This window comes from Aquarana catesbeiana, linkage group LG01, assembly GCF_042186555.1.
Source record: "Aquarana catesbeiana isolate 2022-GZ linkage group LG01, ASM4218655v1, whole genome shotgun sequence".
In the NCBI taxonomy this organism is placed as follows: domain Eukaryota; kingdom Metazoa; phylum Chordata; class Amphibia; order Anura; family Ranidae; genus Aquarana; species Aquarana catesbeiana.
The window spans coordinates 513381006-513392419 of NC_133324.1; the positions used below are offsets into that span (position 1 = coordinate 513381006).

Below are 11414 nucleotides of genomic sequence, written 5' to 3' on the forward strand. Positions count from 1 at the left end.
GACTTTGCAGAAGGGACTAAGAGAAAACTGTTATGTTTTTTTAGTTAAGTTTAACTATTAAGTGCTGCAGCACTTTTTTTCATAGGAGAGAACATTCTACATTAAAGAGCTTTCTTCTGAGGGCTTCAGACTAGCCTTTAGGTACCTTAGATACTAATTATTTTCCAGAGAAGGTTAGATCAAAATAAAGATAAAACCTTAATAGTTTCTTATGGAAGAATTCCCTGACATTTCAGCACTCATTAAAAACCCACACACAGAACAACAAATCACAGAATTAATTTATTCATAGAAATATCATTTATTGCACAAATAAAAATGTAACTTTTAATTTAATATAAACAGACAGCACATTTGTTTGGTTAACATATTTTTTTTTCTTGGGTTTTATTATTTATCCCCACAGTTTAGAATAAAGCAGATCATTTTTCAGAATTATAAAAGACAGCGACTTACAAGGAAGAAGATGTATACCCACTACTGCTGTAAAAACCCAGTGTTAGGAGATTACAACCAGCCTCTTGGGGTGTCCATGCAACATTAGAACAAAAGCTTTCTGTAATAAAATGATGGACTAATTAGGTGCATTAATGAAACTACGGGGACTGCTTTACCATCACAAAAGGCTATTCAAAAAAGTGTTCTATTGCTACGGTCTATGTCTTGCTGGGTTCCAAAATTAATTCAAAGAGCTCTGTTAATACTTACTTGATACATTACAAATAATTCTGTAAATAACCAAAACATGTGCAAAGCAGCCAGCTGGATACTTTATTTCATTTGCCATGTGGTAGACTTATAAAAGCCATAATCTGTATGGTTGTTTGCTTTAGATCAGGGATCTCCAAACTACGGCCCCTCCAGCTGTTGCGGAACTACACGTCCCATGAGACATTGTAAAACTCTGACATTCACAACATAGCTAGGCATCATGGGAATTGGAGTTCCTGAACAACTGGAGGGCCATAGTTTGGAGACCCCTGCTTTAGAAGATTGAGAGTGCTTTTTGCTGAGTAAACCTATATAAAAACTAAGCTGCAAAGCTTAATGTTTAAGACACATGTACTGTAAAATATCTGACCCATGTGGATTGTGACTGTGATGTAAACAAGTATGAAATGTAGCAGGTTCTTGTCATTCTGAGCTTAGGATGGCAATTTAAATATGTAAGAAGACATACTTGCAAATCCATAGCTTCCTGATATTTAAAATTGCTTTAATGCATGACTTATATATACATTGAGGTTGATTTACAAAAGGCAAATATACTGAAAATGCACTTGCTCCAGAGCTCAGTAAATGAGATGAAGCTTTGCAAAGTATTGCAAAGAAAAAAAAATGGGCAAACTCGATGGACTACTTGCTCTTTTTCTGCCATCACTTTTCTATGTTTCTATACTCAATCACATGCAAGGAACATATAAAAAAACAGCATTTTTGCTTGTACATGATTGGATGATAGAAATCAGCAGAGCTTCCCCTCATTTCAGAGCTTCCCATCAGAGCAACAGCATTTGCAGTGCAAAGTATATTTGCCTTTAGTAAATCAACCTCATTGTATATCTTCTACAACATTTCTTTTTATAAATATGGGCTTTTGAACTCCATATTTTCAGATTCAGGCAAGCCTTTTTTCCAAAAGGTTTGGCTGAGTTTTGCTCCAAAGTTGAGGTGGAGGTTGAGTCCAAAGTGCTTGGTAGTGGTCATATTTTGCCAAAACTGTGAAGATTCAGAATAGCAAAGCCTCATAAAGGGTAAGTCCGCCCTCACTGAGTACAAGATGATGATCAAGTTATGGTGGAAACCAGTGGGCTAAAATATGCTCAGCCTCCTACTTCTAATAGACCTTCCAGTGTGGAGATTTCCTAGTGGTAGTGTTCAAATCCATCAACTTCGCAGCTTGTTTCTCCAATCATTAAATTTCATTATGGAGAATCTATTGGGGAGCTTGGCACAACTATTTTGTTCTGTAATGAATAGTTGAGCAAAACATGGGAGATGTGGTTGAGATATCCCACCAATGAAGTCTCTGACATATGCAGGGCAAATTATTCCACTACCAAGCAACCCTGCAAAACATGTTCTGTTTGGGTGGCATTTCTTGTTATCACTACATAAATACACTCCCAGCCAAACATGAAAACATTTATTTTAACTGTATTTCAGAGTTGTGTAGACTGTTTATAAACAGTGCCTCAATCAAGCTTTGGCTCTATAGTCAGAAAATGCACTTTTCATATAAAGATTTTGTTGTGTCCCGATAACCGTGTTAAGAACCATATAGATAAATAATGGGAAGACTTAGGTTAAGAAGTATTGCTGTTATTGCCAGGAGCTCATAGAGAACAGAAGTATTGAAATGAAAATCAAGCTTGAAGACTTTCTATTGAGCCATTCTCTGATTCAGGAAATTCTCATCAAGCTACGTGCTTGTACCAGTTCTACTGTGTAACAAAACATGCTCAACAGTCTCATCATACCTAGAGCTTGTTACACACCTTTTTTAACCTTTTGAAGATTAACCCCATTGCTGTTGCCTTAGCACATCTCATTGGAAGCATCTGCCATAAAAGAAACTTCTTACTGCTACATCTCCAAGTCATCATCCAGCATTCAGCAAAAGAAAAGGCAGACTTATTGGATTCCATCTGGATACATATTTGATTTCAGTTAGGAAAGGAATGTCTTGCTAATATTTTTTGACTGTCAAAATGCTTGATTTTCAAACATCTCAGTTTTCCAAACTTTGTGGCATTTGTAATTAATGTATACAATGTCTGTAAGAATACCCCAGCTGTCATTTATTGCAGGTAAGTAAAGGAAATGAGAATTCTTACTGGTTGCCATAGACAACACTTTACTAAATATTTAACAGGAAATACACCATTATGATTTTCCTTGAGTTTTTTGTTTTAACTTCACTTTTTAAATCCACTTTAATCAGTTATGCTACACTTGATACCATGGGGTTTATTTGCTAAAGCTAGAGAGTGCAAAATTAGGCTAATTTCTGCATAAAAAACTGTTTTTTTTTGCCAAAGCTTAATTGAACAAGCTGAGGTTAGAAGCTGATTGGATTCTCTGCAGACGTCTAAAGGTTTTGCACGCTCTAGCTTTAGTAAATAAACCCCCATGAGCATAAATGGCCAATCTAGGGCATATATTAAACTGAATATATACATAAAGTGAAGTGAACTAAAAACTCTAGAGTCGCCACCTCATCCCTTTAAACCCGAACATATATTAATTACACAGGCTCTGTGGCTGATTAAGGGTGGTAATTAAACTCACTTGTTGCCTTATCTGCATTTAATTAGCCTCAGAACCTGTGTAATTCATATGTGTTCGGGTTTAAAGGGATGAGGTGGCAACTCTACTCTAAAGCCACATACACACGATGATATTGTTGGCAGGGGATTGACTGTTGGCCTAAAATCTGACCGTTAGTACGCTCCTTTTGACAATTGTTGTCCAACCTTCTGCCAACAAATGTTGGATGACATGCTAGTAAATTTTCGGCAGACAACGGTCTGTTGTCAGATTTTCTGATGGACAGTACACAAGTCCGTCACACAAAAGTACAAACACGCATGCTCAGAATCAATGCTCACCAAACACAAAATTAGCAGAAGGGGCCCAAAGGGTGGCGCTCAAGAGCTGAAATTACTCGTAGTACGTCACTACATTTGTGTTTGGTGGCCGACAATTGTGTACCGTTAGTATGCAAGACAAGTTCCTGGCACACGCCCTTAGTTCAAAAAATCAGACGCTCGGTTGGCCAACAATCTGATTGTGTGTATGAGGCTTAAGACACATTAATTGTAATGTTCTTATGCACACAGGCACATAAACAAGCGCCGTGTATTCTTCAGTAAAAAAAAAATTGAAAAATCTGCATTCACGCCTCAATCCACGCATTCGCGCACGTTTGCGAGCAAATTCGCATAGATTTGTCAATTGACATTGTCAATGCGAGGTACTGCGCATGCGCGAGTACTGCGCATGCGCGGAGATGTCCGTGAATTTGCGCAAACGCATATGCGCAAAAAATACATTAAGAAATAAAAAGTCTGAAAAAGTAGATGCTCAAACAGGAGTATCGTGTGCAAGAGGCATAATTGTCTTATGCCCCGTACACACGGTCGGATTTTCCGACGGAAAATGTGAGATAGGACCTTGTTGTCGGAAATTCCGACCGTGTGTAGGCTTCATCACACATTTTCCATCGGATTTTCCGACACACAAAGTTTGACAGCAGGATATAAAATTTTCCGATAACAAAATCCGTTGTCGGAAATTCCGATCGTGTGTAAACAAATCCGACGGACAAAGTGCCACGCATGCTCAGAATAAATAAAGAGATGAAAGCTATTGGCCACTGCCCCGTTTATAGTCCCAACGTACGTGTTTTACGTCACCGCGTTTAAAACGATCGGATTTTCCGACAACTTTGTGTGACCGTGTGTATGCAAGACAAGTTTGAGCCAACATCCGTCGGAAAAAATCTTAGGATTTTGTTGTCGGAATGTCCGAACAAAGTCCGACCGTGTGTACGGGGCATTACACTCTTCTGCCATTTAGACAGGGAAACTCTATGATAAAAAAGGATACAGTCCCCTTTATATGGATGGAACCATATTATCAACATGTTAAATTATGTAATGCATGTAAGAAAATGATTTAATATAATTTCAGAAAGATTGTTTTCAAACACTCTAGATAGCACAACTGAAAAACAGTAAACTGAATAAAAGAGAAAGATCTTCATGCAACACAAGAACCACTATTTTCCTCAGAAATGTTAGTGGGTCATTTTCAGATTACCAACACATGGCATCTTTTTTCATAGGTGCATTAAAATTAATTCTGAAGCATGTGATATGCACCATTATGAGGCAACCTTTACATATCAGGAATATTCCTCAAGAGACTAATCATTTTTGAGAGGTATATTTATACGGAGTATACAAAAAAGGTGTGATTGTCTTTACCTAAAGCTTCAGTTTTCTCCCTCTGCCCCAGGAGTAAAACTGTTCGTTAGTCCAGTGGCAGACAACGTTACCCAAGAGTCCTTGTGCATAAATCATTTTTGGCTCTACCACATTCAAATACAGCCGAGTAAAAACATTTACTAGATAGCTGTAGATGAAGCATAGCATTTGCAATATCCTGAGCTATTACATGGTTGGTAATATTCAACTGGGCTCAGCCAGCAAACCCTCTCTTTACTTCCAATCCACATGGTGTCAGAAGGAAATAGCAAAAACTTCTGTATGTCTAATGCTGCGTACACACGACCGGACTTTTACGGCATACTTTGCCCGGCGGACTTTTCATTGGACTTTACGACGGACTTTCCAAATGAACGGACTTGCCTACACACGATCAACCGAAGTCCGATGGATTCTTACGTGATGATGTACGAGCAGACTAAAACAAGGACGTTCATAGCCAATAGCTGCCCTAGCGTGAGTTTTTGTCCGTCGGACTAGCATACAGACGAGCGGACTCGAGTCCGTCGGATAGATTTGAAACATGTTTCAAATCTAAGTCCGTCAAACCTTTGAGAAAACAAAGTCAGCTGGAGCCCACACACGATCGAATTGTCCGATGAAATCCTGTACACCGGACCAAGTATGCCGTAAAGTCCGATCGTGTGTACGCGGCATTAGTGTTCATAAGACTGAGAGTGAAGGAGTTGCTCACCGCCTAACACCAAATTACAAACTAGGAGCAAGGTTAGGACAATACAAACAATACTTCCAGCTTCTAACCTGCCCTAGTGCAGTTTCCAGGTCTACATGATCGGGGTGGGCACACCCATGACACACCCATGACTCACATCCAGGGATGAGTTCATGTGTGTTCGGATACTCGTCCATGCCTGCTTGAACTATCCTGTCAGGAAGATGTCATAGCAGAACGCCAATCGCAAGCAACTGAGGCATTCCCGGACGCCCAGCTGAACATGGCTGAGCTCATCCCTACTCATGTCTTGTATAGAAGAGCTACTAAGTTCTACAGAGCCCTGGTGTGGATGTACAGACTGCAGAATGGTCAGTCCACGGCTGTATTAGTCAAGCAGGAGGTTTTTGGCACAAACATTGTTAAGATAACATAAAAACAGGTAGGAAGAGCACATTGTGCATCCATATAAGGCCGAGGAAAATAGGCAGTGAACACATTATGAAAGGTAACAAGCAGGAATGCTTAGATATGCTTTAAAAAACTAAACTATCAAAATAGAAATATGGGAGCTGCCATTTCTGTTTAAAAATCAAAGGGGTGGGTTTTATAGCTGCACTGTTTTTAAATTTTTAATAGTGCATCACTAGCCAATTGTGTACATATATGGGTGTTAGGATGCTGAATATGTTAGTGACATACTAAGTGGTAAAGCAAGGATTAAGATGACAGCCTTGGAAACTGTACCTTCAAAAATAATACAGGAATGACAGCCCCCATATTTTTTGGTAACAGATTTATATTGCAGAATTTTAATTTCCATATTATAAATCTTATAAAAAAGTTACCAATACCCTCTCTTTCACTAACTTACCAGCACCATTTATGACTGATTCATTAGCTAGATGCACGCATGGGCAAAGTCATGCATCTTTACAAAATCCAGGCCAGTACCACAGCTGCTGATACAAATACATATACAATTGTTTATAGCCTAGAGGTATCTCCTTTATAAAACAGACTGTAGAACATGCAGCTAATAACCATCTGGTGGTTATCAAATGCTAATAAAATTTAATTTCTTAACATCTTACAAGTACACTAAAAGGCCAAATGTGTGTGGACACCTGATCACCAGACCTATATGGGCTTGTTGGACATCACATTACAAAACCACTTTTATTATTATTGAGCCCCCACCTTTGTTGCTATAACAGCCTCTACTCTTTTGGTAAGGTTCTCCACAAGATTTTAGACTATATTTGTCAGAATGTGTGTCCATTCAGCCAAAAGAGCATTTGTGAGGTTAGGTACTGAAGCTGGATATGAAGACCTGGTGTTTCAGTTCATCCCAAATGTGCTATGTAAGGTTAAGATCAGGGCTCTGTGTTGGCCATTTGACTTACTTCACAGAACATCATCAAATCAAGTTTCTATGGAACTAGGTTTCTCTCTTGCTGGAATATAAAAGGGTAGTTTAAAATTATTGCCACAAATTTTTAAGCGCACAATCATCTAAAATGTCTTTGTATGCCATAATATTAAAAGTAACCTTCACTAGAATCACCTAAACTCAATTGGGAGAAGAGTTCACATACTGCAGAGGAGCAGTTTTTGAGGCGCTTTACAGGCGCTATTTTTAGCCCAAAAGCACCTGAAAAACGCCTCAGTGTGAAAGGGGTCTTTGTTCATCTCCATCGCATGGTATATTAGTTTACAAAAGAAAGCTAATATTGTTTATTGCTGTCTTTTCAGCTCACGGGAAGTGACAAGGACACTGCAAATCTGGCAAGATCAACAGGTATTTCTATACTTGCTGGAAATGTTCTTAGCCTGAAAAAAGAAAATTAATACGGCCATCAAGGCAGGTAAACTGCAATATACAATATATTTGTGGTTTTTGGTTTAGATATACATTGATCTGAAAAAGTCTAATTTGGTTAATTGACTCATGAGCAGGCATTAATTGTTTTTCTGTGTCTAAGTATAAAATAAAATTTTAAAAATCTACTGCACTTCAGCACTAAATTGAATCTATGTACATTTTCAGATATAGCTGTGGCTGCCAGGCGGGCACTGTACTGACAACACAAAGGAGGAAGACAGAAATCCATTTGGTTTTGAGAATTTACTGAAGTTCCATCATAGCATTAAAAAATCATAAGATTTCAGAGTTTCAAAGGACACCTTTTTCAAGGCAAAACATTTGGCATCTATGCCTTGGGAAAGTATTCACCATATGTCAAGTAGAATGTGGGATTTTTCCTTTGAATGATCATGTTGATATTTGTGATCAAGCTAAACACACAAAGACCCGTGTTTTTGCCCTGCCTGCTAACTTGTGCTTAATGTGCATCTCAGGCTGGATTTATTACAAAGGCAAATGCAGGCTTTATGTGCACACACATATATGAATTTTCTGTACTATGGGATGGCAGATAGGCCTGTAAAGGCTTTTCTACTGCATTTTAAAGTGGTCTGTGAATATTTATATGACAAATTTGTCTAACTGAAAAAAGAGAGAATGTGTTGCCGTTATCCCATGTACTGTGCACTCAGGAAAGGTAACTAGAATTGGCTTGACTACAGCAGGCACCTTTGCATCTATTCAATAAATCAGGCCCACTTATTCATCATGGAGACAGGCTAATATTGTGTTGTAGAGACCTTGGCAAGTCTAAAACATGACTGGATGGCCAAATAGCAATGAACTGCAATAATGTACAAGGCATATAAAAACCCTCCCAAAAACAGGTGTAAAGTAGTAATAGAGCGTCAAATAAATCATCCTGAATACAAATTTTCAGAAACTATAGTCTAAAAAAATTACAACAAAATCAGTTTAAACTAATTCATGCAACTGGATTTTCATGCATTAACAACTCAATATTTACAAATGAACTATCTTATCTATATGTTTAGTAGCAGGTTATATTGCTAGATTTTACATGGAAGCAATAAGGACTTCTATGATCCTGAAGAAGCAACAATGGTCAGTGTTGGTATAAGAAGCGGTATTAAACCCAAAAACAAAAGAATATATTGCATCTCTCCAATCCTTAGATGTGAAGTCTACATTTGTTTTTTTTTTGTTTCTTTTCCTTTATTTTCACCTGCTAATCCAGCCAGTAACTCACTTTTCTTAGGGTGGCTCCACTCTATGGAGGAGCAACGGTGTCCCACTTTGATAGCAGCATTGTCAATCTGGGGAGAGGGTAGTTAGACCAGCCAAGTTGCACCACTGCTCAAAAGCTGCATTCCTCGGTCCTATGATATAGAAGGCAGTGTACAAAGGCAGCCTCCTACTTAAGGCAACACCCCTACAGGCCTTAATCATAGCTACTATGGTTCTTTCTTATTCAGTGGGGAGAGAGTAGTTTTAAACTAGCAGATTTAGACTTAAATAACAAATTAAAGCTAAACTCTAGCTAACACGTTTTAAACAGTTACAGCAACAGATTTTTGGGATAAAGATTTATTCTGCAAGCACCCCTGTCAGTTGTAAATGATTTGTCTCAACCCTCAAATTGCTACTTTTGGTAGATAGACTTGTTCTGTTGCAGGAAGTTTTAAAGTGAAAGTAAAGGGAAAAAAAGCCAGAAAACATGCAGCCACTACATCTAAGGATTACTAAGATGCAATATATTTTTTTTGTTTTGGGGTTTAATATTGTTTTTAGAGTGCAATCTAGAAAAAAATAAACTTCAAAGAAATGTTACAGCGCCACTACTTAGGTTGCCTTATTTCTGAAGTGTCTGTCCCCAGTCCAAACACCACGAAACAAGCAAAAGAATAGATGTCACATTTCCTCGGGCTTGGTATTAGAAGCCTAAACTAATAAGGGAAGGATGACAGAGGCTATTCAAACTGAACAAAAAGGTATGCGCGCAGCAATCAGATGTCACCTTTCATTTTCTATCCAGTATCAGAAAAATGATAATTTGACTCTGACTGACTGCTAAGGAAATACATTCGCAGTTTTTACAAACAAGGTCCTCAGACATTGATTTAAAGCTGAAATCCCCACAAATAGCTAAACACACTGGTTTAGCTGCCAAATAATTTATATTTATGTTATGCCACACAGCACAGAATGTAACCTAAACTCCGAATTCTCAACTGCAATTGGACAATAACAGATCAGCAGCAGACTGATGATGTAATTGCCCGCCCTCTAGCGGCATGTTCCTTTTCAGCATATTGCCCAATTAGCCGAAAGTACAGACTCCCCACCCCCTCTCAATCTACTGTGCAGGGAATTACAAAAGATCATTATCCTCCCTATTCCTTGCTTTTTTATGTTGCCTATGTCCCCACTAGAGAGTTTTTTTCCCTGACTTTTTCTCCTTCACAGATTTGTTATACTTTTTTTTACTCTTTTATTTTATTTTTCTACATTTTAGGCTATGAAAAATATACTGGAATGGCCTTAATGTCAGCATTTTTGTGGAAACTTTTATTAGCGTTTGTATATATGCAGGTTTTAGCTTCCTGTGCTTGCTTTACAATAAGTACACATTACTGGTTTGCTTTGGATAGACCAGGCCATTCCCTAGGGACAACAAAGGCTTACAAAGTGCTCCTTTCCTTTGCTGCTGTCTTAATCCACCAGCAATGGAAAATCACCTTGAGTTACAGAAAATTTCACAGACTATATCACAGTACTCTGCTCTGTGACATGTGACAATAGACGTAAAGCTAGAGAGCACTATTTTTAAAAGTTGCATAACAAATGTGCTATGCTGTATACATTGTACTTAATGACATGGCTGAGCAGCTGTAGGTTTATATAAAAAACAAACATTCCGAGCAGTTGTAAAGGCTACATATCACACTGGGCTTAATTCACTAAAAATCAGTTAAGTGAAATATTACATGCGGAAAATAATGCTGTTTTGTACAGGTGCACTTGATTAAAACATACATCATTTCCATGCAAATTATAATTTACATGCAAAATCGAATAATTAAAGCTGAATTCACAATACACCTTGCATTTTTCCCATTGAATGCAAGGTGTTCTTCTTGAAGAGGCATAATAATCTCCACTTCGTGCAATCAGAGAGATTTTGCATTAACTGAGCAAAATGCAAGGCGTTCTGTAAATGATGCCCATACTGAGGGAGTGACCCCCTGTAGTCACTATGCAGCCAGGCAGCCACTCAGAACAGGACCCAAATGACAGTGGTGATCGCTGATATAGTGGTAACTACTACTGCAGCAGTCACATAGGTATGAAATATGCATACTTACACTGGTTCAAGCAGGACCAAAGTAACTATGCAAAGAAATACATTCCTGGAATTCAGTGTTAACTGACCATTAATTTGGAGTGAACACTGCTTAACATATATGGCAGCCTGTATTGCGTTCTGTGCTGCCCATGGTGCTGACAGTACAAAGGACACAATAATCTGTAATAAATATTGGTTTTTACAATAGAAAAAAAAATACTTTTATTATTAGGATAATTTAACTTTAATCATGCATGGAGGTTGGAGAGCAAGCAAGGGAGTCCCTGTGCTTCCTGATTGTTCACTCTTTTTAACTTTAGAAATAAAGAGGGGTTGAAACTTGTCAGGATTTTGTTTGTGTCCCCACTGATTTTCCCTCATCTTTTGTCCCAGTGATGCTTGAAGAACTAAAAAAGAATGTAGTTCTTTCCTGCCCTGCCAAAAATTGCTTTGGTTGTGTCTGTGCCTGTACTAGAAATTTCTTCAAAAAAAAAA

The 11414-nt window shown here is 38.1% G+C and overlaps 1 long non-coding RNA gene across 1 annotated transcript; it reads right to left on the bottom strand.

Annotated features, from left to right (window-relative positions):
- Nucleotides 1-269: 269 nt before the first annotated feature.
- LOC141103950 (uncharacterized) lies at nucleotides 270-3971 on the bottom strand. Its single transcript, XR_012235402.1, has 2 exons — nucleotides 3389-3971; nucleotides 270-3217 (listed from the first exon to the last, which is right to left on the bottom strand). It is a non-coding gene; the product is annotated as an uncharacterized lncRNA (long non-coding RNA).
- Nucleotides 3972-11414: the final 7443 nt, after the last annotated feature.